The sequence below is a fragment of the Heterodontus francisci genome, chromosome 30, assembly GCF_036365525.1.
Source record: "Heterodontus francisci isolate sHetFra1 chromosome 30, sHetFra1.hap1, whole genome shotgun sequence".
Lineage (NCBI taxonomy): Eukaryota > Metazoa > Chordata > Chondrichthyes > Heterodontiformes > Heterodontidae > Heterodontus > Heterodontus francisci.
In genome coordinates this window covers 37,857,675-37,883,994 of record NC_090400.1, presented here as the reverse complement: position 1 = coordinate 37,883,994, position 26,320 = coordinate 37,857,675, and positions in this window count along the sequence as shown.

The window sequence follows — 26,320 nt, the reverse complement described above, 5'->3', positions numbered from 1 at the left end:
TTGTGTAATGAGAGAGGAATAATTGACAATCTAGTGGTGCAAGACCCCTTGCTGAAGAGCGACCATAATATGATAGAATTCTTCATCAAGATGGAGAGTGACGTAGTTGATTCTGAGACAAGGGTCCTGAATCTTACTAAAGGAAACTACGAAGGTATGAGGCGCGAGTTGGCTATGACGGATTGAGAAACGTTACTTAAAGGGATGACAGTGGATAGGCAATGGCAAACATTTGAAGAGCGCATGGATGAACTGCAACAATTGTTTATCCCTGTCTGACACAAAAGTAAAACGGTAAAAGTAGCCAAACCAAGGGAAATTTGAGACAGCATTAGATCCAAGGAAGAGGCATATAAATTTGCCAGGAAAAACAACAGATCTGATGATTGGGAGCAGTTTAGAATTCAGCAAAGGAGGACCAAGGGATTAATTAAGAAGGGGAAAATAGAGTACGAGAGCAAGCTTGCAGGGAACACAAAAACTGACTGTAAAAGTTTCTATAGGTATGTGAAGAGAAAAAGATTGGTGAAGACAAATGTAGGTCCCTTACAGTCAGAAACAGGGGAATTTATTATGGGGAATAAAGAAATGGCTGACCAACTAAATACATACTTCGGTTCTGTCTTCACAAAGGAGGACACAAATATCATACCAGAAATGTTGGGGAACACAGGGCTTAGTGAGAGAGAGGAACTGAAAGAAATCAGTATTAGTAGAGAAATGATGGGATTGAAGGGGAAATTGATGGGATGGAAGGCCGATAAATCCCCAGGGCCTGATGGTATGCATCCCAGAGTACTTAAAGAAGTGGCCCTAGAAATAGTGGATGCATTTCTTCCAAGATTCTATAGACTCTGGAACAGTTCCTACAGATTAGAGGGTAGCTAATGTAACCCCACTATTTAAAAAGGGAGGTAGAGAGAAAGCAGGGAATTATAGACCAGTCAGCCTGACGTCGGTAGTGGGGAAAATTCTAGAGTCCATTATCAAAGATTTTATAGCAGAGCACTTGGAGAACAGTGGTAGAATCGGGCAGAGTCAGCATGGATTTACGAAAGGGAAATCATGCTTGACAAATCTACTAGAATTCTTCGAGGATGTAACTAGTAGAGTTGATAAGGGGGAGCCAGTGGATGTGGTTTATTTGGACTTTCAGAAGGCTTTCGACAAAGTCCCACATAAGAGATTAGCATGTAAAATTAAAGCGCATGGGATTGGGGGTAGTGTATTGCGATGGATAGAAAATTGGTTGGCAGACAGGAAACAAAGACTAGGGATAAATGGGTCTTTTTCTGAACGGCAGGCAGTGACTAGTGGGGTACCGCAGGGATTGGTGCTAGGACCTCAACTATTCACAATAGCTATTCATGATTTAGAGGAGGGAACTAAATGTAATCTCTCCAACTTTGCAGATGACACAAAACTGGGTGAGAGGGTGAGTTGTGAGGAAGATGCAGAGAGGCTTCAGGGTGATTTGGACAAGTTGAGTGAGTGAGCTAATGCATGGCAGATGCAGTATAATGTGGATAAATGTGAGGTTATCCACTTTGGTAGCAAAAACAAGAAGGCAGATTATTATCTGAATGGTTATAAACTGAGAGAGGGGAATATGCAGCGAGACCTGGGTGTTCTCGTACACCAGTCGCTGAAGGTAAGCATGCAGGTGCAACAGGCGGTAAAAAAGGCAAATGGTATTTTGGCCTTCATAGCGAGAGGATTCAAGTACAGGAGCAGGGATGTCTTAATGCAACTATACAGGGCCTTGGTGAGGCCACACCTGGAATATTGCGTGCAGTTTTGGTCTCCTTATCTGAGGAAGGATGTTCTTGCTATAGAAGGAGTGCAGCGAAGGTTTACCAGACTGATTCCTGGGATAACGGGACTGACATATGAGGAGAGGTTGAGTCGGTTAGGATTATATCCGCTGGAGTTCAGAAGAGTGAGGGGGGATCTCATAGAAACCTATAAAATTCTAACAGGACTTGTTTGAGTAGATGCAGGAAGGATGTTCCCGATGGTGGGGGAGTCCAGAACCAGGGGTCATAGTCTAAGGATATGGGGTAAACCTTTCAGGACTGAGATGAGGAGAAATTTCTTCACCCAGTGAGTGGTGAGCCTGTGGAATTCGCTACCACAGAAAGCAGTTGAGGCCAAAACATTGAATGTTTTCAAAAAGGAGTAGGATATAGCTCTTGGGTCTAAAGGGATCAAAGGGTATGGGGTGAAAGCGGGAACAGGCTACGGAGTTGGATGATCAGCCATGATCATGATGAATGGCAGAGCAGGCTCGAAGGCCCGAATGGCCTACTCCTGTTCCTAGTTTCTATGTTTCAATGACACGAAAATTGGTGGTGTCATAAATAGTGAGGAAGAAAGCCTTTGATTACAGGATGATATAGATGGGCTGGTAAGATGGGCGGAGCAGTGGCAAATGGTATTTAATCCTGAGAAGTATGAGGTGATGCATTTTGGGAGGACTAACAAGGCAAGGGAATCTTCAATGGCTGGTAGGACCCTAGGAAGTACAGAAGGTCAGAGGGACCTTGGTGTACTTGTCCATAGATCACTGAAGGCAGCAACACAGGTAGATAAGGTGGTTGGGAAGGCATAAGGGGTACTTGCCTTTATTAGCTGAGGCATAGAATATAAGAGCAGGGAGGTTGTGATGGAGCTGTATAAAGCACTGGTTAGGCCACAGCTGGAGTACTATGTACAATTCTGGGAACCACACTATAGGACGGATGTGATGCACTGGAGAGGGTACAGAGGAGATTCACCAGGATGTTGCCTGGGCTGGAGAGTTTCAGCTATGAGGAGAGACTGAAAAGGCTAGGGTTGTTTTCCTTAGAGCAGAGAAGGCTAAGGGGGACATGATTGAGGTATACAAAATTATAACGGGCATTGATAGATTAGATAGGAAGAAACTTTTTCCTTTAGCGGAGGGGTTAATAACCAGGGGGCATAGATTTAAAGTATGGGGCAGGAGGTTTAGAGGGAATTTGAGGAAAAGAATTTTCACCCAGAGGGTGGTTGGAATCTGGAACGCACTGCCTGAAGGGGTGGTAGAGGCAGGAACCCTCACAACATTTAAGAAGTATTTAGATGAACACTTGAAATGCCATAGCATACAAAGCTACAGGCCATGTGCTGGAAAATGTGATTAGAATAGGTAGGTGCTTGATGGCCGGCACAGACACAATGGACCGAAGGGCCTGTTTCTGTGCTGTATGACTCTGTGACGCTGTGACACTGTTCCTCCTAAGCTCAGGGATTTACTCAGCCCTACCAGAGGAAGGGACAATGGCTCAAGGCACCTGGGCCGAAATGAAGACTTGGGTAACTACGGCCATGAGCCTCAAAAAAGGGAACGCATATTAGCTAGTTCAGAATACACGTCAAAGAATGACTGTGAAATGCTGCTGCATAACCTCTTGGAGTTTGTCTGCTTTGTGGGAGTTTTTCCTTTAGTTTATAATTATAGTTGTTGCAAGACATTTGAAGAAAGGAGAATGTGCTGAGGGACGCACTAAAGCTTGGGGCAGCCGCAGCAAAGGCTCAATAGGGAAAGACCACAGTGTAAGGTCCCCCCAACAAGCTGAACTGAGGGGCTGGATCCATGGGAAACCCCTCGAACTGTATCGGGAAAATTTTGCATGCTGTAAAATGTAAAAATGTATGTGGCATGAGAGGTGGAGTGGAGGGGTTGCGAGGCGACTCACTCCTGTGTTGAAGGAGGCTGATCTCCTTTGCACTGTTTGTCTTTTTTGACTTGGTGCTGTTTGAAACTGTTTTGTCATGTTTTTTGTGAATAAAGTATATTTTGTAAAGAAAGGAGAACTGGTATATTTGACGTAATTGATTTATTTCTGTTTCCCTTCCCTTAAATACACGTACTACTCTTTTCTGTCTGTGGGTGTGTGTGGATTTATTTATTTTATTTGGGCACATGATGTTTGTGTGCTTGAATTTGTGATTTTCAGTGCAATTTTAAAACTAAGACATACTGGCACAAATTACTGGCAACTGGGGATGAAGCTCCAGTTTGTTTTCCAAATATAAAGATAAGTCCGGACCTTGTAGAAGTCTCAGAAACCCAGTTTTAATCTTTCAAACTTTTGCAGCAAATTAAAGAAGACACAATTCAAATGTGGTTAAGTCGGGAACACCAGAACTTGGAGGTTATTCTAAAGGACAGAGAAAAGTTGCCAGGAGTAGGGGATCAAGTGATGGTTAGGGTCCTACTTACAAAATCAGGCTTAGCATCTCGCTGGCAAGGACCTTACGAGATCCCAATGACCAGCAACACTTGTACATGTGGATGTGGAAGGGAAAAGCCGGTGGAAACACTGGACACAGATCAAGGAGTGGAAACGCAAAGAATAATAAGGACTAACTGGTGACGACCGGCGTCCGCTATATTCTCTCTTTACAGGACCATGAAAACCACAGTACTGCTGATATGTCTGGCAACCACGATCGCGGAAGGAACCAAGTCGGTTGACTGGGGGACTAAACAAGGCCTGTTCTATAAGAACTCAAGTGATGCCAATTGCGACTGTTCTATAAGAACCCGAGAGATGCCAATTGCGATCAGGCATGTGGAACGTTAAATGTCACGGTTAACAAACTAGTATTTTTTTTTAATTTCCAAAATATACTTTATTCATAAAAATCTGTAAAAATTACATTGCCAAACAGTTTCAAACAGCACCAAAAAATACAAACATTGCAAGGGAGATCAGTTTCCTTCAATACTATCATGAGTTTCTTCACAACCCTTCCCTTTCACTATTGTCATGCCAATTACAGTTTTACATTTACAGCAAATGAAAATATTAACGATACAGTTCGAAGGGTTTCCCATGGATCCAGCCCCTCAGTTCAGCTTGGTGGGGGGACCTTACACTGTGGTCTTTCCCCATTGAGCCTTTGCTGCGGCTGCCCCAAGCTTTAGTGCGTCCCTCAGCACGTAGTCCTGGACCTTGGAATGTGCCAGTCTGCAACTAACAAACTAGTATGCCTAAGGAGCAGCTCAGGGCATTTGGGAATGGGGAACAGCAGTGCCTGAAGTTGCAAAGCATGGCAATGAAGGTTCCCTTTATACGTAAAGCAGTCATGCATAAATCTAGCGTCAAAGTCATCCACTGTCATTCTAACTTTATAACCCCTGTTATATCTCTATGCAGTTAATTGTTGGATTAAGTTCTATTCAAGTTATTGGTTATTAAATTGTCTAATCAACGTGAATGTTGACTGCAGGGTCCCATTTTAGGTAATCTATTCATTATTTGTATCCTGAACGAGAGAGGTTGTTAGACTCCAGTAAGTGTACATGAGCACATTGGCTAGCTTCATGGCTGAACTGCATAGCCAGATTCACTGATTCAGTTGTAACTCTTAATTTTAAAAAAAATTAATTGCTAGAATAATTGTATAGAGCCAGTCAGTAATTATTAATGAATTATAGCTGTGAGCTATAATGAGCTTGCTGACTTCTAAATCATATTGAGCAAAGCAATGTTTAAATGGAATTTTAAGTTAGATTTGAATTTAAGCAACATGTTAGCAAAACACTAAAGAACCAGGGGCATCCAAACCCTTCTTGGGGTAGAGAATACGGGGATCATGGGAGATAGAAATTGGCCAAAATACTACCTCACACACAAATACGTGACCCAGAGAAATACCCTCCCTGCGGGATCTCGCTGGCTGGGTGTTGAAAATAATGTTGTCCGTCCACATCCCATAGGGATAGGGACGAGAACCGCGCATGGTTTTAATACCACCCTAAACCGTACCCTTGAAACTTCCAGCGCCCGCCATGAACCGATGTAGGTGACACACTGTGGAGAGGGGAATACTGCGTGATCACCAACGAACCTCAATACCAGTATGGTAACATCCACTGCCCAGTGATCAACTCGAATTTCTGCTTCCACCCACCCCGGTCCCAACGACAATCGGCAATAACTCACACCCAGCCTCCCCGTAGGGAGTGGATGAATATAACCGACAATCTAACGGAGGACTTGTTGAGATATCTGCTTCCCAAGGGAAAGCGAATCCCTAAATGCTGGAACATCTATTGAAGGTGAGGGAAGAGGCCCGGACAGTAATGAAGCAGTATCACCGAATCCAACAGGAGATATAACAACTGGGAGAGGATGTGGAAGCCGAACTGGAGGATGCATCGTGGTGGGAGACAGTTTGGAACTGGGGCATTACGGTGGATGTTCACCCCTGGATTAGAATTGCTTCCCATGTACTGGTAGTGGTGCAGTTGCTAATTGCTATCGGACTTATGGTTGAATGTTGTACCCTGGCACCTAAATTGAGGCGTTAGACATAATTTAGAAAATGTAACCATGCAAATCTAACCACCACTCTGGCCAACAGTGATGGAGCAGGGAACATTTAGCGTTAGTTGGCCATCTTGCTAGTAGCTTAGGGCCAAAAGGGGGACTGAAGTCTTGCAGGCTTGACTAAAATTGTTGTAATTTATGTAGCATGAATGATCAAAGTATCAATCCCAAACTAAGCCTGGTCACTAGGACACAGGTGAGGTCGTAAGAGGATGCTAGGGAAGGATCTGAAGCTCATTGAAACCGGTAGGATCCCTGGATTATTTGACAGGCAGAGGATTCTAGAGTAATGGCTACCTTGGGCCAGGTGCTGGCCAAGGGCCTTAAGCGGGTCTGTAAGGGGAGAGTGGCCTATGGGGATCATGGGATATTTGGCATAAAATAACCTAATCAAGAGGTTGATGAGGTGAATAATATGATCAAGGAAGGATGATCAAGAAAAGATAAGATCAGGGAAGAGAGTAAAATGGGAAGATGATGTAATTAAAGAAACAACTTTTCAAGTAAACCTCTCGTAACTGTATAAATTGACTGCTCAAACATTGTATTAGTAGAATCCCTACGATCATTCATGAGACTAAGGCTTCTCCTTGCATTTTTTTTAAAATTTCCTAAATATACTTTATTCATAAAAATCTGTAAAAATTACATTCCCAAACAGTTTAAAACAGCATCAAGTCAAAAACTACAAACAGTGCAAAGGTGATCAGTTAACTTCTATACAATCATGAGTTGCCTCACAACCCTTCCATTTCATTGTCATGCCATATACATTTTTACATTTACAGCACACAAAATTTCTCCGATACAGTTCGAGGGGTTTCCCATGGATCCAGCCCCTCAGTTCAGCTTGGCGGGGGGACCTTATACTGTGGTCTTTCCCCATTGAGCCTTTGCTGCGGCTGCCCCAAGCTTTAGTGCGTTCCTCAGCACGTAGTCCTGGACCTTGGAATGTGCCAGTCTGCAACATTCGGTCGTGGACAACTCTTTTCACTGGAAGACCAGCAAGTTTCGGGCAGACCAAAGGGTGTCTTTCACCGAATTGATAGTCCTCCAGCAGCAGTTGATGTTTATCTCGGTGTGCGTCCCTGGGAACAGCCCGGAGAGCACAGACTCCTTGCATACTCGTAATAAAGATCCCTTGTTTGGACAAGACATCCGACTGTCGAGGTGTTTTTGGGTACTGGGGCAAGCCCTCACCCCTTACACATCTATGTGCAGCTAGCCGGTGATCACCACTGCAGAATGATACAGGCCTGAGCCAGGTTTCCAGGCAGCCGTCATGATCTTCTCACTATTCAACCCATCAATGAATGTCAGAGGATGGCAGCTAAGGGACAAGAGCTACACCCTCTGGACATGGCTTATGACAGCTTTCCGTAACTCCAGCACAGTTCAAGTACAACCAGAGCCATATGACCATGCAAATGAACCTCAAGTACACATTTGGGCTCTTGAAGCAATAGTTTAAGCACTTGCATATGCCTTAGGGCACACTTCAGTATAGTTCACAGAGAGTCTCACACATTGTGGTAGTGTGTTGCATGTTGCACAACCTCAAAATCCCAAGAGGATTGCACATGTAGGAGCAGTAGCAGGAAGAACTCTCCTCATCTAACAGGGAAGACTTAGGCGGAGGTGAGGAAGGAGCAGAAGGGTGAGGACCACTACAACATATTGCAACCAGAGATGACAGGGAGGAGTTGATTGCGTAATGTTTTTGTTGACCTCCTCATTCCACATAAATGTTCCAAACTCCCCCTCTGTGTTGACAGTCTGTATTTCATCTTTTGCCATTCTTTCAACCCTGTGATAAAGAAGGTGGAAACCAGTGAACTAATATTATATATATTACTTCCTAACAATGCAGATTAATAACCAGCTATACCAAACTGCAGGCAAAAGTTCCAAATGTCAAAAGGTGAAGTCTTTAATGTCTACAACAATAGTCTCGACATTATTTCACATCTCAGTGACAACCCATTGTGCCTTCCTTCAATGTCTTTCTTAATTAATCCTACTACTGCTATGAAGAGCTTCCAAGAAGCTTCAGCATAGGTGGTGGAAGGTTGCTATAATAATTCAATAAAATTCTCTCTTGCATTGTACATTATTCAACTCTGGCCTGCTGCTTCCCACAAATGTTCCCAATAAGTCAAAAATCGTAGCATTCTACAAACTAGCTCAGCATCTCAATCTGTATTCATTCTTATATCTTTCAGTCTTGTTCTAACCCCATCCAGTTCCCTTTTAGAGGGGTTTAATTGGAGTCACTTTGATACAATCTATTCTGTAGTGACAATTTTACAAACACACTAGGGATAGAGAGCTGGACACACGTATTAGGAAAATCTGATTCCTTTCCATTCATTTTAATGAATGCAAATTTGTGGGCAGTTCATTCAGGATTTCCTGAGATGCATGGCTGACAGCTGAGGCTTTTTGCTAGTAGATTATGCTTGTGAAATTGGACCTTCTATGTCTAGTACTCTGTTGGAATCGTCAGCTGCTGTTTCTCACTTAGCCTCCATTGCATCATAGTGAGCAAAATTTTAATTCACATCAAACTTGTTCCAACACTCAGTAACTATGTTAATGTTGTTTGTTTCCAGCATTTTCTGGCTATCTGCCGTTTATTATGTGTAGGTGGCTTCTATATTTAAAATAATATCACTTCACAGTCACAGAAACATATTGTTCACAAAACTCTTCTTGATATTGTCCAGCTGTTTTTACTCTTAGAGTGTTACTTTCATCTCAGAAATCATTTTAAATTTATCTTGCTTGTCTCATTTTTTGTTTCCAAATTTTAGTAATCTTTTAGTCTTAGTCTTGCAAAATGCTAGTTAAAAATGTAAGGTTTTGATTCCCACTGTTTTTGTCCTAATATTTGCAGGATTTTTTAATTTATGTGTTTAAAAATATCTGAATTGTTCAAGAAATAATAAACTGCAGCTGGTTCATTCATTTCCAACATCTAGTTCCAAAAGTTGTAAAATTCTGACAAGATTTTTAGGGCTGGATTTTACCAGCCCTCGAGGGACAGTCTGGGAGTTGGGGGGGGGGGGGGGGTGTAAAATGGCGAGGGAAGGCGGAGGGTGCAGTGGAGTGCCTGGCACCTTCCCACCACTGTGGCATTTTACCAGCGGCGGGGCAGGTTGAGGACACCTCTGGGCGGGAAGGTGACCTGCTCCACCATCCCCTCCACTGGTAAAATACCATGGTGGCGGGAAGGTGAAGGAGATTCCACCCCTGTTTCCCACACCATTTTACAGGTCCCACATCTCCCAGCCCATACCTGGAGGCCAACTGAGTCACTTAAGTGGCCAATTAAGGGCCTTTTCCCTCCACCGCTGGCCTTTTACCAGTGGTGGGTGGGTCCTCTGCCACGTGGGGATACTGCCTAGTAAACCCTGGCAACCTCTCTGCAGGCTTGGGTGGGCCCTCCTCTTTGGGCACTGTAGCCCACGGAAGAGCCCCGCAGCAGCAATGGCTGCCGCCATGGCAGCCCCTCCCCCTGTCCTTACCAATTTTCTACCCAAACCCCCACCCCCTAACAGGGTCTGCCTGAATGACCCCGGCGACCCCCAAACCCATTCACCAGTTGGGAGGGCTACCTGCTCCCGTGACATCCTCTCAGCTAGTGCAGTCTCAGCAGCTCAGTGGTGCAGCTGAGACTGAAGAGCTGCCGGGTCTCCGATTGGCTGGCAGCTCTTGGAGGTGGGCTCTCACCTTGTAAAGGGATGGGAGCCCCGATGGCAACTAATTAGCTGCCAGGCAAACAGAGAATGTGGCTGGGGGTCCCACAAACAACTGAGGCAGGATTATCCCAGCTGCTCCGGCAAAATTCTGGTCATAGAGTTATAGAGTAATTAAGACACATAAGGAGGCCATTCAGCCCATTGAGTCCTTCCAGCTCTCTGAAGAGCAATCGAATCAGTCCCACTCCCTCTCTGTTACCATAGCCCACAAGTTTACTTTCCTCAAGTACCCATCCAATTTCCTTTTGAAATCATGGATTATCTCCACTTCCACCACCCTCATAGGCAGCGAGTTCCAGGTCATTACCACTCGTTGCATAAAAAAGTTCTTCCTCATATCCCCCTGCACCTCTTGCCCAAAACCTTTAATTTGTGTTCCCTACTCCTTGTATCATCAGCTAATCGAAACAGCTTTTCTTTGTCGACTTTATTTAACCTGTCTTAGTCATGTACACCTCAATCAAATCTCCCCTCAATCTCCTTTACTCGAAAGAGAACAACCCCAGCTTCTCCAACCTAACCTTGCAGCTAAAATCTCTCAACGCTTCTGCTAAATCTCCTCTGCACTCTCTCAAGCACCTTCACATCATTTCCAAAGTGTGTGACAAGAGCAATACAAGAGGGGCGGCACAGTGGCGCAGTGGTTAGCACCGCAGCCTCAGGGACCTGGGTTCGATTCCGGGTACTGCCTGTGTGGAGTTTGCAAGTTCTCCCTGTGTCTGCGTGGGTTTTCTCCGGGTGCTCCGGTTTCCTCCCACAAGCCAAAAGACTTGCAGGTTGATAGGTAAATTGGCCATTATAAATTGTCACCAGTATAGGTAGGTGGTAGGGAAATATAGGGACAGGTGGGGATGTTTGTTGGGAATATGGGATTAGTGTAGGATTAGTATAAATGGGTGGTTGATGTTCGGCACAGACTCGGTGGGCCGAAGGGCCTGTTTCAGTGCTGTATCTCTAATACTCTAGTTGTGGCTTAACCAGAGCCAAATGGGAACGATATTTCCTCATGATGGTGTGGGACACGGCGATGGCACTGTAAGCGGGTGCCCATTTCATTTTTGCCCGTTAGCCGCGAGATTGCGTGCAGTTGGCCAATTAAGAATTGCAAGCCGCGTGGGACTTCCTAAACTGGGCCTGAAGCAGCAACGCAAACTGCAAGGGTGGCATCAGCTGACGCGAGGCAGGTTCTGTCACGATGTTTAAAGGGCTGCCAGCCACGCATACGTCGTTGTCTGAACAAAGGACTGCTTCTTGTTCCTGCCGCATTGAGTTCTCCTTCTTCTGCCTTGAGACATCCTGCTACTGCTGCCTTGAGACATCCTGCTGTTGCTGCTGCTGCAGTTCCCCTCGCTGAAGACTCAAAGAAACCAAGGAACTCACCAAACGGCATCACCAACAATTGCAGAAGGAAGATCCGAGGTGACCCTATGGTTCAGCAATACCTCCCGGATAGTTCTCCTCCAGGCTGTAGCAGCAAGCCAGGCGGTCCTCTTCCCAAGGGACAGGAGGAGGACAGGGCCCTAAGTGCACCCTTCTCTGGTATCTCCCACCCAAGGCTGGCCCTCTTGCTTGTCCTGAAGTTGCTGATGTGCTCCCAGTGGTGCCTGGGCCTTACCCCGCTCCCCACCCTGAGATGCCCCTCCTTCTCAATGGAGCCACAAGGCCTGGGTGAATGAGGCCCATGGCATCTGTCTTCTATGCCTAGGCCTTCCACCAGGATGGCCCCCTCACGCCCCAAACCCGTCCCTGATACCTGTCCTTGTACAAGTTCCACTGCCCCATGTGGCCCTGGCCACAAGCCCCCGCACTCCTGGAACCTTCTGCCAATGTCTGTTTGGGCCAGTATTTCTTTCACTCTTTTCAGGTACTTTTTAAAAAATGTTTGTTCACTGGATTTAGCAGGATTAAGGAAAATCCCAAGGCTTTTTGTATGTATATAAAGAGCAAGAGGGTAACTAGGGAAAGGGTTGGCCCACTCAAGGACAGAGAAGGGAATCTAAGTGTGGAGCCAGAGGAAATGGGCGAGGTACTAAATGAGTACTTTGCATCAGTATTCACCAAGGAGAAGGACTTGGTGGATGATGAGCCTCGGGAAGGGAGTGTAGATAGTCTCAGTCATTTCATTATCGAAAAGGAGGAGGTGTTGGGTGTCTTGCAAAGCATTAAGGTAGATAAGTCCCCAGGGCCTGATGGGATCCACCCCAGAATACTGAGGGAGGCAAGGGAAGAAATTGCTGGGGCCTTGACAGAAATCTTTGCATCCTCATTGGCTACAGGTGAGGTCCCAGAGGACTGGAGAATAGCCAATGTTGTTCCTTTGTTTAAAAAGGGTAGCAAGGATAATCCAGGAAATTATAGGCTGGTGAGCCTTACGTCAGTGGTAGGGAAATTATTAGAGAGGATTCTTCGGGACAGGATTTACTCCCATTTGGAAACGAACAAACTTATTAGCGAGAGGCAGCATGGTTTTGTGAAGGGGAGGTCGTGTCTCACTAATTTGATTGAGTTTTTTGAGGAAGTGACAAAGATGATTGATGAAGGAAGGGCAGTGGATGTTATCTATATGGACTTCAGTAAAGCCTTTGACAAGGTCCCTCATGGCAGACTGGTACAAAAGGTGAAGTCACACGGGATCAGAGGTGAGCTGGCAAGATGGATACAGAACTGGCTCAGTCATAGAAGACAGAGGGTAGCAGTGGAAGGGTGCTTTTCTGAATGGAGGGCTGTGACTAGTGGTATTCCGCAGGGATCAGTGCTGGGACCTTTGCTCTTTGTAGTATATATAAATGATTTGGAGGAAAATGTAGCTGGTCTGATTCGTAAGTTTGTGGACGACACAAAGGTTGGTGGAGTTGCGGATAGTGATGAAGATTGTCAGAGGATACAGCAGGATATAGATCGGTTGGAGACTTGGGCGGAGAAATGGCAGATGGAGTTTAATCCGGACAAATGTGAGGTAATGCATTTTGGAAGGTCTAATGCAGGTGGGAAGTATACAGTAAATGGCAGAACCCTTAGGAGTATTGACAGGCAGAGAGATCTGGGCGTACAGGTCCACAGGTCACTGAAAGTGGCAACTCAGGTGGATAAGGTAGTCAAGAAGGCATACAGCATGCTTGCCTTCATCGGTCGGGGCATAGAGTATAAAAATTGGCAAGTCATGCTGCAGCTGTACAGAACTTTAGTTAGGCCACACTTAGAATATTGCGTGCAATTCTGGTCGCCACACTACCAGAAGGACGTGGAGGCTTTGGAGAGGGTACAGAAGAGGTTTACCAGGATGTTGCCTGGTCTGGAGGGCATTAGCTATGAGGAGAGGTTGGATAAACTCGGATTGTTTTCACTGGAACGACGGAGGTGGAGGGGCGATATGATAGAGGTTTACAAAGTTATGAGTGGCATGGACAGAGTGGATAGTCAGAAGCTTTTTCCCAGGGTGGAAGAGTCAGTTACTAGGGGACATAGGTTTAAGGTGAGAGGGGCAAAGTTTAGAGGGGATGTGCAAGGCAAGTTCTTTACACAGAGGGTGGTGAGTGCCTGGAACTTGCTGCCGGGGGAGGTGGTGGAAGCAGGTACGATAGCGACGTTTAAGAGGCATCTTGACAAATACATGAATAGGATGGGAATAGAGGGATACGGTACCCGGAAGTGCAGAAGGTTTTAGTTTAGGCAGGCATCAAGATCGGCGCAGGCTTGGAGGGCCGAATGGCCTGTTCCTGAGCTGTACTGTTCTTTGTTCTCGTTCCCTTTGCGCACCAGCCTTTCTGCCATTGCATGCTGGCATCATTAGACAGCCAGCACTTAGCCCCCATTTCCTTGCCGTCCCCTGCTTCCTTGCCACCTTGTTTCACCAGACGGGGATCCAAAGCTCCATGGTTCCCATGCGCCATTGACAAAATCCAAAATGCCCTGTAAAATTGGAGTTAATTGGCCTTTCAAATACCTCAAGTCCGTCCTCCATGCTTCCTGCGCTGGCAAAATCTGGAAGCGACGTCATGACATCGGACTTCCGGTGAAATGTGGTCTGCTGCCATTTTACGGACCCCACCCCTGCCTCTGAACAAACTCTTAATGGCCTGCTAGAATTTTATGTCTGTTTTCTCCTCGCTGTCATCGGAGCTTTTTCCTACTGGTAATTTGAGGTGCTTTGTTTTGTATTTGTTATAGAGTCATAACAGCACAGAAGGAGGACATTCAGCCCATCACGTCCATGTCAGACCCAACAAATGAAGATTTGGAGGATAGCTGTCTGGATTCTAGGTTCAAATGAGTCCAAATACTTATCATTAATTGGAGCTTTTATTGATTATCATTACAGACACAAAAAATTGGAATAACAGAAGCACATTTCTATCGAGTCTTTTCAGGCTTCATGAATAAGCCTGCTGATGTCACTGGCTAAGTGAATTCTCAGAGGAAGATGCAAGTCCAAGTATATCATTCTTATAAAAGTCTTTTCTATAGTTATTATAAACCTGATGTAAAGTTTCTGAGAAAACATTATTATGTGCCCATCCGGATCTATCATTTGTTTGTTGGCAGGAAAAAAGACAGAAGTGGAAGGAGAGAGCCAACTGTGTAACAGCTCCGACAACCAATTGTATCTGCAGTGCCTGTGGAAGAGTCTGTCACTCTAGAATTGGCCTTTACAGCCACTCCAGGTGCTGCTTCACAAACCACTGACCACCTCTAGGCGCTTGCCCATTGTCTCTGGAGACAAGGAAGCCAAAGAAGAAGAAGAAGATTCGTTTTCAGACATATTAATCTCAAGGTTCTCAATGCAAGACATTTTTTTAAGATTCTGCTCTTTAAATTGACTATAAACCTTAGTATGTATTCATAAGATTGTTTTGGCTAAAATTAAGAATGTACAAATCAGACCTGGAGTACATCAAAAGGGAAAAGAAACATCCCTGGATTTTATGCTCCTGATGAAGACGGGATCGTTGGTGGCAGTGGGGAGGCGGGTAGCTGCTGGGGAATCCCTACGGAGCCATCCGCCACAATTCCCAGAGCCGTAATGCTCGTTTTTGATTTTGTCGCCCCATGCGACGGCATCATCATTTAAATGTTTTACATATTGTTTTACATATATTTGAATGTCATTCACCGGGATTCAACGAGGCATTCTCAATTTTGTGTTTGATGTGTAACAGTTTTCTGTCTTTCAAAGGCTGGCGCCACCGAGGTGAGAATCCTCAGTGCCTCGAGAGGGAAGTTATTTCGGGGAAGTGGGGTTTGCAGTGGACATTGCTGCTGCACTAACTCTGCAAGATAGTGGCAGAGCTCTGCAAGTGGATTGTGTTAGAAGGGAGGGTGTGCTGTTGGAAAATTGCAAGTGAATTATGTGTAAAGTTGGGGGGAGGGTATGCTGCAAGGGGATTGTGTTTGAAGGTGGGGAAATCTGAGAATGTTTAAATTGTGTTTGTCAGGGGGCATTACAGGATAGTTTAAATTGTATTGGTATGGTAATGATGGCTCACACTTATTGAAAAGTTGTCAGACCAACATTAATCCATACTATAGAGGTACTGCAGGCATCCTGCAGAACCAAAGTTGACACACTGCCTTGCCCAGGCAGGTGTATTTTCACTTTTGAAGGATGCCAAAGGTCCAAGAAATGGTATATGCAGGGTTGGCAGCCTTTTAACTATGGTGCCAGCACCTGCTCCAACATCAGGTGATGCCATGAACGGCGTCTCGACTGCCACCCCCACCACGTGATTGGGGCTATCTCCGTAATGCTGCCATTGCATAATCGCGGTGGCTCGGCCATTGACGTCTAGGGCGAAACTGCCACCATTTTGCACACCTGCCGCTACTCCTGGTGGCAGGATAATAAAATTCAGCTGTTAGACCGCAAGATTTTCATTGTACTTTTCCTTTTACTCTGACTTCTATAGCATTTAATGGAATGCTTTCGTGCACATATAGTGCATATAGTCTTGAGATTATATGACAGTTAAAGTCGATATTCCATAGATACCTAACATCAAACAAGACCTTAAATTAGTATATGCTGTACAGAATTATTTCAGCAATGCAGGTTAAGACTGAGAATATTTGCAACTTATCGAGTTTTCTTTTGGTACTTGCACCTGAAATAACATCAAATAGATAGAGGTAAATTATGCCATCTTGCATTTTCTACTAGGACAACATGTCAATGAGTTGAATTCAGGTAACAGCATAATGACACGTCCGAACAAAATGTACAGCAAAATAATTGGACATCTCTTGAGTATGAGAAGGTTCCTTACCAACTTAGTTTGGAAACCATTTGGAAGTTTATCGTGTCATCCTCTTGCTTAACATATCTTCAACGAGAAGCTTTATTGAAGTAGTACCTGAGGCTTCATGAGATATACCAAGTAGAGAGACACGTGAAAGTAACGTAGGCATGCATAGGTGAACTGACAGCATAAACTGATTTTTGATCCTTTTTCAACAACACCGCTGACAAGAATGTGAGAAATGGGCAGCTGCAGTCAGGGTCATTTTCTGTTTTCAGATATATCCTCATAGCAAATTTCATTTTGAGAATGGAGCGAAGGTATAATGATGCCAGATTGTGCAGAAGCTTTGTTGCTATTTTATTGAAATCCTTAAGTAACTTAATTAAAGCAGACTGTAGGAAAGGAGATGAGCTTCTTTGGAGCAAAATCCTACCTTTTTTTATTTGTTCATGGGATGTGGGCATCGCTGGCTAGGCCAGCATTTTTTGCCCATCCCTAATTGCCCTTGAGAAGGTGTTGATGAACTGCCTTCTTGAACCGCTGCTATAAAAGGTTGTGTTATCAAATAGAGAAACAAAAATAATGCGAATGATGGAAATCTGAAATAAACACAGAAAATTCTAGAAACATTCAGCAGGTCAGGCAGCGTCTGTGGAGATAAGAACAGAACCAACACTTCAGGTTGATGACCTTTTGTCAGAACTGGAAAAGTTTAGCGATGTAACAGGTTTTAAGAAAGTACAGAGGCAGAGAAAGGGGGAGAGCGGGGAAGGACCAAAAGGGAAGGTCTGTGATAGGGCAAAGGATTAAATGACAAAAGGGATGATGGTGCAAGGCAGAAGAAGATGGTAAAGTGTCAAGCAAAAAAAAACAGAAGATAGATCCAGAATGGGAACAGCAGAATCATCACCAACAGTTGCCAACAAAAAAAAATAGGGGTAAATGTTAAGATCCGAAAGTGCCTAACTCAGTGCTGAGTCCGGAAGGCTGCAAAGTGCCCAATTAAAAGATGAGGTGCTGTTCCCTAAGCCCACACCGAGTCCCACCAGATCAGTGTAGGAGGCTGAGGACTGAGAGGTCAGCGTGGGAGTTGGGCGAAAATTTAAGATGACCGGAAGCTCGAGGTCACGCTAATGGAGTAAACAGAGGTGCCCAGCAAAGCAATCACCCAATCTGCTGCTGGTCCTCCAGTGTAGAGGAGACCACATTGTGAGCAGCGAATACAGTATACTAAATTGAAAGAAGTACAAGTAAATTGCTGTTTCATCTGGAAAGAGTGTTTGCGACCCTCGTCGTTGTGAAAGGAGGAAGTAAAAGGGCATCTGATGCGATAGAGATGGAGAAACTGGAAGAAAGGAATAGAAGTAATTTTAATTTTACATCCTTTATTTTGAAATTTAGATTTATTTTCGCAATAGTCTTTGTAGAAAATTCGCTCTAATTTTAATCTAGTGGATGAATGGCTTTTTACATCAGGTAGATTAGGAGACAGACATGTCGAATTTTCTGATGGGGATTCTGTGGAATGAAGCATAGTCCAAAAGTTGTCTAACCTTTGGGAAAGCACGCATAAGATGTGGCAAAAGAATAACCAACCACTAAGCAACATTTTGCAAGGGCAAAATAAGTTATTTGAGGAATATGGCTGGAAATTGAGCAGGATTGGTTTCTACCATTAGCAATGAGTGAAACAGCCATATAATTTATATTAGATACAAAAGCACAAGTGAATGTCAGTTCTGAGTCATGTTGCAGGAAATTAAAACATAGACCTACCCCACTTAACATAAACTTTTTCCCTTAATTTCCTTACAACCTTTTTAAGATCATGGATATACTCAGGGTAGCAGTAACCAAAATGTTAAGACAAGCACCATGTTACCACTCTCTATCAGTCTGGTTCACCAGTTTGTTCACAGCTACTTTCTGTTAAACTTAACATCCAATGAAAATATGACCTCTAGGGGTCTATATCTGTGGTGGTCTCCTCTTATTCATTATCATTGTTTGCTTTAATATAGTCCTTTCATAAAAATATTTGAGTTTACTTAGTCTCACCCTGTCAAGTCACCTGAATGTGACATAAAACAATCTTAGACATGGTGCAATATAATATATAAATAGAAAGAAAAACAAAATACTTTTCATATTAATATCTCCCATTTAAGAAGTTTCACTGGAATTATAAAAACTTAAGAGTCTATACATTTTGCAGAATTCTGAGGAAGGTACAGAAGTGGAAGTCTGGAATAATATTATCGAAAAGCTGACTAAAAATTTGTATAAACATTGCACTTATAATGAATATAAGGTTGCTTAATGAGGAGACACAATTCAATTTTAAATGACCTATCAAATACCCATTTTAATTTTCTTTGTGAGGTAATTCTAAGAGTTATAATAGCTGTCAAAGTACAGTATTTTTTTCTGAAGATGATGATGGTTTCAAAAAGCAATTTTCCATTATTTCTTCTTTTAAAACTTTCAGTAGGAATTGTGAGTATTTAATTACAGGCCTACCCTTGGGATATTCAGGGCAAGCATTTAGATTTAGATATATGGCACTGAAACAGGCCCTTCGGCCCACCGAGTCTGTGCCGACCATTAACCACCCATTTATACTAATCCTACACTAATCCCATATTCCTACCACATCCCCACCTGTCACCTACCTATACTAGGGGCAATTTATAATGACCAATTTACCTATCAACCCGCAAGTCTTTTGGCTGTGGGAGGAAACCGGAGCACCCGGAGGAAACCCACGCAGACACAGGGAGAACTTGCAAACTCCACACAGGCAGTACCCAGAATTGAACCCGGGTCGCTGGAGCTGTGAGGCTGTGGTGCTAACCACTGCGCCACTGTGCCACCCACGCAAGAGCCTGTGAACAAAGTACCATCTCTTTGCTCTTTATAACGCAATCTCTGACCTTTTTTTATTCAACAAATGTCAAGTTATTGCATTAAATTGCATATATGGAATTAAAATATCTGCTGCAGTTTATAATACAATGGATTTTCAATGACGATCTTTAGGTGCCTGCTGTACTTGGTCTTTCAATGGGGAATCTATGGTTAAGAAGGACATTTATAAAGCTGAGCTACATTACATTGTTGTAGTACCCTTTCAAAATATTTACCAAACTCAACACTTTGGGCTGGATCTTCCCTCAGGCTGCGTGACCCCTACGTCAGGACAAAATAGGAGTCCCGAGCCTGCACTTACCAGCAGCGCGCGCAGCAGCGCAATCTTCCCAGAGGCAGCTTTCGAATTGGCTGCCTGAGCGCTTGTAGTCCTATTAAGGATGATGGGTGGGCTCTCAATGATCAGAAGGCCTGCAGCTCTGGAGCCTCGGCAGTCCCTCTGCGAAAGGTGGGCACTGCTGAGGCAGGTCAGGGACTGTGATGGCGCCTCAATATGGAGATGTGTATTTAAAGTTAGAATTATTAGGGCCAAAGCTGTTAGGTTCCTTGAAGCAGGGGCCTATCTTGCCAGCGGTCCCCTTTTTGGGGCATGGAGCATTCGGCCGCAGGCCATCTCCATGGAGATGGCAGCCTCCTCCACACGCGGTGGGGGCCGATCCAACAGCAGCAAAATGCCAATGTGTCCGCAAAAATCAGACCTAATTGGGTCTGTAATCAGCTTAATTGGTTGCCCGCCTCTGTGGTGTGAGCAGCCAAGCCACATCCCTGCCCGCCCTTAGGAAACTTCCCAGTCAGTGGGAATACATTGGGAAGCCAGCCTGATGCAGCTGCCCCTTATTTTCCCAGTGTCCCTCCTGCCTCCAAGCCTGCTGTCACAGGGATGGGAAAATTCAGCCCTTTATATCAGCGTCAAATTGTTACCTGAAGTGATAGAGTTATTTAACTGCTGATAAATGTTTGTTTTTCATTGAAAAGTCATGCTTAGTTAAAATCCTTTGAATAAATACAAAATATGTGCTGTTGGCATCAAGGCACATCTTGGGAATTTCATTCGTACATCAACACAGTGTACCTTATGTATTTAGGTGTAAGGTGCCAGTCAGCAGAGTTGTACATTCATTCAGGTTTCAAAGAATGTGACAGCTCTCAAGCACCTATAACTCGATTACTATGTATGACTTCCAGTTATGTGGAAAGCATTTAATCAATCTTTCTTCAAAACAACAAGTGGTTGAAACCGGTCTTGGGCTGTAGCCGATAAATGGGTACTAGTGAATAGGAGCTTGTTTTACATCCTTCCCAATTCTCTCTTCCATTTACTTCATAGATTGTCCTGTGAGGAGAGATTGAGTAGAATGGGCTTATACTCCCTGGTGTTTAGAAGAATGAGAGATGATCTCATTAAAATGTATAAGATTCTGACAGGGCTTGACAGGGAGAATGTTTCCCCTGCATGGAGAGTCTAGAATTAGGGCACATAGTCTCTGATTAAGGGGATGGCCATTTCAAACTGAGATGAAGAGAAATTTCTTCACTCAGGGTTGTGAATCTCTGGAATTTTGTATCCTCGAGGATTGTGGATGCTCCATTGTTGAGGATTCAAGGCAGAGATTGTTAGATTTTTGGACTTTATGGGAATCAAGGGATATGTGGATCGGGCCGGAAAGTGGAGTTGAGGTCAAGGTTCAGTCATGATCTTACTGAATGGTGGAGCAGGCTCGAGGGGTCGAATGGGCTACACCTGCTCCTATTTCTCATGTTCTTATGTTAATTATATCGCTTTCGATTGTCTGAGAATGAAAGCATCGTGTGCAGTTAGGGAAGTGTGCATTATTTTTTGGTGGGTGCCCCACATCTTTTGCATACTCATGGGATAGTAGTCCTTCTTATTGAGGTAAGTCCACTGGTCGTGCTCATTTCCTTATTCATGTCTACTTTCTTTGTTAAATTTGGCAAAAATTCAGAAGAAAATATAGCTATAGTGGACAATGTCTTTAAATCATCAACAGTGATCATCTGCATTAGACAAGTTGTTTATTTGAAGTAGGTCAACAAGAAAACTAGATTGCTATTCATCTGTTATTGGATCCATTCATGTGGCATAAAATGCGAAGAGGAAAATATGGCACGTGATAACTACAAATAATGTGGCCTGCTTCTTTAAGTCTGACATTTCAAAATAATAGTGTTCTCTCTAATTAATCGGCATTTCCAAAGGATAGTTCTTGTAGTGTTTTGAGAATTGCATTGGACATATTGTTCACTTGAGGCTACCATACACACATGAGCCAGCAGAGGGAGCTGAAAGAGAAAGTGAAAGGAAAAATAGAATAAAGAAGACTGCATTATGTTCAACAGCATGTTACCTCTGTCTGTCTTTGCCTCATATTTCTGAAAGACTTTTCATTGACTTCAAGACTTCTACACAAATCTGTTGCTCACAGACATGGGGACACGAGTAGACCTTCCTCTTGGAATCAAGTTTGACTGCGTGAAGGAACAGAGACCACCCAGAGCAGGAGAAGCTGCTAGAAGAGGGAGGAGGAGGGGAGAAGGGCACTCAGCAGTAGGTCATACCCGCCCAGAGTATTCAGGGATTCTGCTGCCTGAACCTCAGCGAGACAAAATGTGTGAGATGCCTGCACTTCACTAAGGACGTCCTCACTGAAATCTGCCAACAGCTACAGCCACAACTCCAAGGTTGAGAACTGCTTTGCAAGTGGCTGTGAAAGTGCCTATGGTGATGAACTTTATGGACTAAATTTTGTGGAGGCTGCAGAGGTCCTGCTACCAGAGCTGAAAGTGGGAAGCGACCCTGCTTCAGCCAGCGGTGGGACCCAGGGAGGCATATTGCTGGCGGTGGTGGCCAATTAGTTGGCTGCCACTGGGGCCACCATTCAATTAAAGACCGCGGCCCCACCTCAAGAGCTGCTGACCCAGTCAGAGGGCTGTCAACTCAGCAGCACCACCGCAAGTGGCAGTCATTGTTGAGGCTGCAGCTACAGGGAGAGGGTGTCTCAATGGCTGGGTGCCCTCAAAGAAAGGTAAGTTGGTTGTAGGACACCAGGGCCAGGCAAGCAGGCCTTGCGATCGGGTGTAGGGGTGAGTGGGATCACTGAATGCCAGTATGCCATTGCCGTGAGGGTGGCCATTGCCACTGGAAGGCCATTCCATGGACAATGGAGTGTCTATAAAGGAGACCTCCCCCCTCCCCCAGAACCCACTGGGAGGCTGCCAGGTTTCACTGGGTGGTCTCCCCATGCGGCGGTGGCCCCCCCGACAAGGGCAAAATGCCCAGGGAGGTGGGAAGTACCCCTTAATTGGCCACTTACGAGTGAAAGTTTTGGGCAAAAGATGCAGGGGGAATATGAGGAAGCACTTTTTTTACACAGTGAGTGGTAATGACCTGGAACTCGCTGCCCACAAGGGGGGTGGAAATGGAGACATCACTGACTCCAAGAGGAAGTTGGGTGGCAATGTGAGAGAAATAGACATGCAGGGCTACAGGGATCATGCTGGGAAGTGGAACTGACTGCACAGCTCCGTGGAGATCTGGCACAGACTTGATGCGCTGAATAGCCTCCTTCTGTGCCATAAATGACTCTATGACTCAAATGGCCTCCCTTCTGACTTTTCCACCACTGGCAAAATGGCATGGCAGCCAGAAGATAGTGGACACACCCCACGACATCATCCCATGCCATTTTGCCAGCCTTCCTGCCTCCCAGCTCTTCACCAAAGGGCCTGGAAAATTCTGGCCAATGAGTCTGGCTCCTTCCAGGCTGGTGCAGGATATATGAGCAACATCTCACAGTTTGGCATCCGCTGTTGCATAAAGGAGGTAACTGGGGCTCTCTATTCAAAGAGAGCTAACTTCATTTCATGAAATGGAAACGTTGGGCTGAACATTATTCAGGCAAAGGGAGTCCCAACAGTGGTCCGGAAGGCAGGAAGGAACACTGCCTTGGCTCTCCTTTGGATCCCTGTTGCAATTAAATGTCTGCCAACAGGGTGCTGGCCCTTTAAGGGATGAGTTCCCGCCTCCAAGAGCTGCCAGCCAATCAGAGGGCCGGCAGATCTGCAGTACTGGCAGTGCCACTGGAAGACCAATGAAGACCCCAGGACAGGTGAGTGAGATTGGGGTTGCCGGGGTCATTCAGGCAGGCTCCAGCGACGGAATGGGGGGTGCTAGTGAGTGTGAGAGATCTTTCCAGGGGGACAGCCATCACAACTGGAGGGGTCCTGGATTTGTCCCAAAGGAGGGACCCCCCGATCCCGCTAGGAGGCCACCAGGCGGGCCCCTTTGCCTTCAATTAAACTGAAGTGGAAGCGGGAAGAGGTCCTAAAGTGGCCATTAATTAGAAGTCATCATCCATTAAAAGACACGAAAGTGTAATTTCAACAGCTACAGAGGCATAGGACTAAGAATCAACAGTCAACAGTGAAGGGAAAAATGGGCACAGAACATCTCCTCTGCAGCCTGATGTGCTTTGCATCACTCTGCTTCTTCCAGATAAGGGGATTTGCATAAGGAAACCCATTGCTGTCCATTAATAGTGTTGGGTGAGTAAAGTACAAGTACTTAAAGGGGCTCACGAGAACCTAAGTGCCAACATGGGGTGGGGGTTGATGGGGAGGGAATACAAAATCAATGATGCAAAGACAGTTAAGAAATGGCTGACATACACTTCCCTTCACAATTCTGTGTTATTTCCATGACTCCCTGTAAACCTACTTCTGCCCAGTGCCCTGGGATGCTCATTTCGAATGATTGCAATTTGCATTTAATGTCCCGCACACCAGATTAGCAAGAAACAGCATGCAGGGTGACGCCCCCAAATCCATTTTTAAATGAGGTGGCCTCTTGTTTGAAAGGGCTGTTTCCCTCTCCCATTGAAAAATGTGTCAGCTTGTAAAGTGAATGGTTTTCCAATGCTGTGAAAAATCAGGCAGTATTCAAATGAAAAACTAATCATCAATCTTTCAGTCCTCCTGTGTCATCAATGACTCCATAAAACAATTGAGTCTTTGCCCTGAAATGATTTGAGGATATCTATGATCTACCTCAGGTCTGCCTACGACGTGAGTATTTCTGGATCCTTTACACATCACAATGATTAGTTATAATTCAGCTCTAACCATTTAAGGCCAAGTCGTCAGCTCCTTTGGTGACTGTTTTCCCAAACTGCCTGCCTCATAGCAAAATGTGGAATTAAGCTGTTATTTTCTGCATCTGTACTTAATGAAATGGGATCGAATATATATTCTTAAACACTGTCTAGTCATTCCCTTGGGTTTTGTGTATATTTGGTGGAATATGATTCACTGAATTGCACAATGGAAATTGTTGCATCAATCTTATTTGATTCTCACATTCCCATTTTATGAATTGCATTATAAGATGTAATACTGTCAAGTGACAGTTTCAGTCCCTGATTTGCTGATACCAAATTTTAAAGTATACGCTTTATAAATATTTGACCGGGGGACTATAAGCGTTTCTGGAAAGAATGTGACTCATCTCTTCCAATGTAGCTGCAGTAGTGTTCTTTCTTTTGACACTGTACAATATGGAGAGCCTTCAAAGCTATAATATGCAATTTAATTCATCTATAAGACAGTCGCAACTATATTTGCCTTCTTTGGGGAATGCAATTATTTGATGAAATAGGCTTCAACTACTAATGTGCTTTTATAAGTCAGTTGCAGGGGAATCACTATAGCAATTCTATTGAAGGGATATCTATCTGGCAGAATTGCAGGTGCGCTTATATCTTGGTGTATTTCCCTTGATGTACATTCATCATAAAACTTGCACTACATGACCTATTACTGGACATGATGGAGGAATGATTGATTATATCTCTGTCACTTGAAACCTTGTAACAGTACTTTTGTCCCTTTGCCAGACTTTGGGATACATATGTGCCTGCCTGAATATCCAACCATTATCAAGCATCCAGTGTAGACTCCCAAATTTTTATTGCTCAAAGAACAGCATTAAATTCAAATCACAAACTATGAGAGTCCCATAACCATATGTTTCTTCAAATCTTAAACTGGATTATTGTGCTTTCCATGACAGTATCTATTCCATCTCAATGATTAGCAATGTTTTTAACAGCTTTTGGATCTTTTTAATGCAGATAGCCACTAGGTTGTTGTTGTTGGTCATATTCTACTTGGTGAAAGTTTTCCTCCTCTTTTTCATCTGGCTGTTGCTATGGATAAGCCGAAATTTCCTCCAACTGAGCCTCAAGGCAATCGAAGCCAATGTTTTTCAGCCTGCATCATATATTTCACCAACCTGCAACTGACTCCAGTCACTTCCCATCCACTTTCCTAGGCTAAATCAAGCATTGTGAAATCTCAGTGTCTAATTAGACCCCGAGCTGAGCTTGAAACCACATCTATCAACAGCATTGCTTATTTCTATCTCTGTAACATCATGTACCTCCCTTCTACCACACTCCACTACCACCAAAGTCATTATACTCACTATTGTTGCCTCTAGACTCAATTTTCCCAATGTCTTTCTTGTCAGCTGCCATTCTTTAACCTCCATAAACTCCAACTGACCCAAAAGGCTGCTGTCCACATATTTTTTAGCACTAAGTTCCACTTGCCCATCCCCCTACATCCTCGCTGATTTCCTGTTCCCCAACGTGCTGGTTGTCACCTTCAGTCTCTCTTGCTTTACTATAACTATGCAACATCCATCAGCGTTATGTCTATTTTCATGCCATTTAGTACTCTGACTCTGTCCTTTTGTACATATGACTAACAAATGTTGTGCCCAGTTATTCCATCAAGTTTGTGTTTGGTCTCCAGCACTTTCATTTGATGTGGAACCAGCCTGTTTCCGGGACACATGATGGATTTTCAGCCACCACTTATAATGTTTCAAAATCAGGCTGCTTCAATTCAATTATTCTGCCCTTATCATTAGATCCCAACAATATAATCATTAGTCCTCTGTTAACCAGCATATAAATGGAATTGTTAGTACCTACACTGCACCACACATCCAACT